The 3644-nt window shown below is 36.0% G+C and overlaps 1 pseudogene; it reads left to right on the top strand.

Annotated features, from left to right (window-relative positions):
* Positions 1-2749: 2749 nt before the first annotated feature.
* Positions 2750-3256, top strand: LOC114635204 (annotated as a pseudogene).
* Positions 3257-3644: the final 388 nt, after the last annotated feature.

The following is a 3644-nucleotide window of genomic DNA, read 5'->3' on the forward strand; positions in this document are numbered from 1 at the left end:
GTCCTTTTCCATCTTGAATGCCTGTGACTTGTTGTTTCATGAGTGACTTTGATACACTTTCATTCTCTCCATCTTTGCCCCTTGAACACTTGTCCCAAAGACATGGTATGGAACAGGTACTAAGAAATCTAAAAACACAAATCTTTCCTCAGGAACCCCACCTGCAGTTAACAGTGGTACATGGTGGGGGTGGTGTCACTGTGCTTTTTTAAACATCTGTAAGCTATATGATTTAGATTTCATTTTGAATAATAAAAAGCCATAAAAATTAACATCTAATACTTATTGAGTTTTGAACATATATATGCTAAGTATGGCTGAATGTTTTCTGTATATTAAACTACTTTATTCTCCCAAAGAGGTGGCCTTTAAGTAAGTACAAAGAAAGTAAAGCACTGACATGTCAGTGAAGTAAACAGGTAGAAGACAATGCCCTGAATGCCACATTCACATCCCCAATGATGCTAGTGAGGGTTTACAACAAGGTACTCATAATGTCTTCAAGTCTATTATTTTGGAGAATTCTGTCTCAATACTCATCAGATGAAAAGCATCTATAGACATGAAAGATGAGGATTCATAAAACTCCCTGGGATAGTCATTTATCAATACCCAGCTCCAGGGGAAAAAGAGTAGGCAGATTTTCTTTATAGTTATGGAGTCTACAGATACACTAGGAAAGTTTGACATTAAGTATTCAATTCTTTAGCTAGGATGTTAACTTATCGTTATTCATTTTAGTGATTGAAGTTACAGACAAATGCCATACTCTTCACAGTTCAGTAGCTTCTAGATGAAAATAACAACTTCAAATCACCAACTCTCAAGAAAAACATTAGAATCTTAGTCAAATAACAAAACAAAAACAAACAAAAAACAGCAACAATAATATGGCATGAAAGCCAGAGAGTCTCAGCTTCAAGTCCAAGTCTTGCCACTTGAAGTTGACATCCCATGGACACAGTATTCAGAAAGTCTGACGTGAAGGATATGTGGAGCCATAGCCATGATCCCTCTCTGAGAAATATCTTAATGATACACACCCTGGGATTTATTTCACAGATGGCTTTGAGTCATCACATGCCTTGGATTCAGAGCTGCTGTCCTAAGGGACTTTCTCGTTGCTGTGACTCACTTAAAGAAATGATGGAGAGTCTGCTATAAAACTATACTGGTTTGAATCTCATGAACTGGGAAAATTCTGATGAATCATTTGGACTATTTTATTTCCAGAACTTCATAGCTATTGGTCAAAGATACCAGGCACATGTTTCCTTGATGCAGCTTCCTTTCCTTCTCTTTGCACTTCTGTGCCTGCTTCATCCCTCCCATAGGCAACCACCCGAAGCTACTCCCTAGTAAATGCCTTTCAGGTGAACTCCATATCACTTTCTGCCCTTGGGGTTCTGAGCTTATTTTCATTATTGTTCAATAAAATAAAGTCATATGTATAGGTCAGCCTAGGATTTACCACATTAGGCATCTATTTCATAGCCATGAAATGGAGATGCTGCAGGTGAGGACGCTTCTCTGTTCCAAAAAATATGCCCAATAGACAGGTAAAATAGGTACTTTCCACAGAAACAGTATGGATTGAAAAATCAGAATATTTATCCTTACTAAATCACTGCCTCTCAAGCCATCATATTTCTGGTCCACAATTTCCATTTCACATCTCTCAAGAGCAGATACATCAGAAAGCCTGTGTGAAATATAGATATGTAAGCTCTTTTCAAACACACTAGTGTTCCTTCTAGGAAAGAGAAAAAAAACCAAGACCCTCTATAGAGAAAAAGGCTAAAGTTAACATTCATGTCCTCGAAGGTGTGTCCATAATAAAGCGAAATTAGAAATCAATTGCAAGAGAAATTACGGAAAACAAAACACTTGTGGATATCAAATAAAACACTGTTGAAATATGGACAAGTCATTGAACACTACAAGAAAGTAATTTTTAAAACTTTTTAGAACTAAATGAAAATAAGAAACCTAACATAACCAAACCTGTACAATGTAATGAAAACAATCCTATGAAATTTTACAGTTATAAAAGCCTACATCACAATCCAGAGACTTCAAATAAATAACAATGCACTGTAGGGCCATGGTAAACCAAGAATAAGCCAAACTCAAAATCAGCCATGTAAAAATATAATAACCATCAGGGCACAAATGAATGTCATAGAAATGAAAATATGTTGAGAATCAACTGAACAAAGAGTTGTTCTTTGAAAAGAAAAACAGAATCCACAAACTTTTAACCAAACTAGCCAAAGGAAAATGAGAGAAAATCCAAAATTAACAAAATTAGGAGGAAAAAAGGAGACATTACAGTGACAAAATTTAGATATCTTCAGGATATTCCTTTAAAACGTCTATCCCAATAAACTGAAAAATTTTAAAGAAGAGAACAAATTCTAGATACATAGCCTAACAAAATTAAAGTGGAATGTTATCAGCAATTTACATCACTCTATAATGAACAATGAAATTGAATAATAAAAAAATACTATCAAAATTCTCCCAACCAATTAAAGTCCAACTCAGATGTATCCACTTCTGAATTTCACCAGGCTTTTAAAGAACTAACACCAATGCACCTCAACTATTTCATTAACTAGACTGTAGAGCCTACAAAAATCTTGGAAAGCAATTAGTTAATAACAACAGAAAGAAAATTGTACATCAGTTTCTTTGATGAATATAGATAAGAAAATATTCGGCCATCGTTGGTGAAGCTGCAGCCACAATGCAGATTTTTGTGAAGACCCTTACGGGGAAGACCATCACGCTCGAGGTTGAACCCTCGGACACTATAGAAAATGTAAAGGCCAAGTTCCAGGATAAGGAAGGAATTCCTCCTGATCAGCAGAGGTTGATCTTGGCTGGTAAGCAGCTGGAAGACGGCCGTACTTTGTCTGACTACAACATTCAAAAGGAGTCTACCCTTCATCTTGTGTTGAGACTTCGTGGTGGTGCTAAGAAAAGGAAGAAGTCTTACACCACTCCCAAGAAGAATAAGCATACGAGGAAGAAGGTTAAGTTGGCTGTGCTGAAATATTATAAGGTGGATGAAACTGGCAAAATCAGCCGACTTCGTCGAGAGTGTCCTTCTGATGAATGTGGTGCTGGAGTTTTCATGGGTAGCCACTTTGACAGGCATTAGTGTGGCAAGTGTTGTCTGACTTACTGCTTCAACAAACCAGAAGACAAGTAGTTGTGTATGAGTTAATAAAAAGAAGGAACTGAAAAATAAAGAAAATATTCAATAAAATACTTTCAAACTGAACCCAAGAACACTTCAAAGAAGATAAGATCATTTACCATACATAGTCAAGTTGACTTCATTCCAAAAATGCAAAGATGGGACAGTATATGCAAATCAACAATACACATTGTATAAAGAGACTCAGGGACAAAAATCATATGATCATGTTAATAGATCAATGCAGAAGAGGGTTTTTATTTTTTAAATTCAACATTCCTTCATGGTGATAACCCTGAAAAAGACTAGAAATATTAGTGTCTTGATTATTTTTCCTCTCACTGTGATAAAAGACCCTGAAAAAGGCAATTTAAGAAAGAATTTATTTTGGTTCACAGTTTAAAGGTGCAATCTGTCACCACAAAGTCACCCTGGTGAC

The sequence above is a fragment of the Grammomys surdaster genome, unplaced genomic scaffold (genome assembly GCF_004785775.1).
Source record: "Grammomys surdaster isolate TR1022 unplaced genomic scaffold, NIH_TR_1.0 1166, whole genome shotgun sequence".
In the NCBI taxonomy this organism is placed as follows: domain Eukaryota; kingdom Metazoa; phylum Chordata; class Mammalia; order Rodentia; family Muridae; genus Grammomys; species Grammomys surdaster.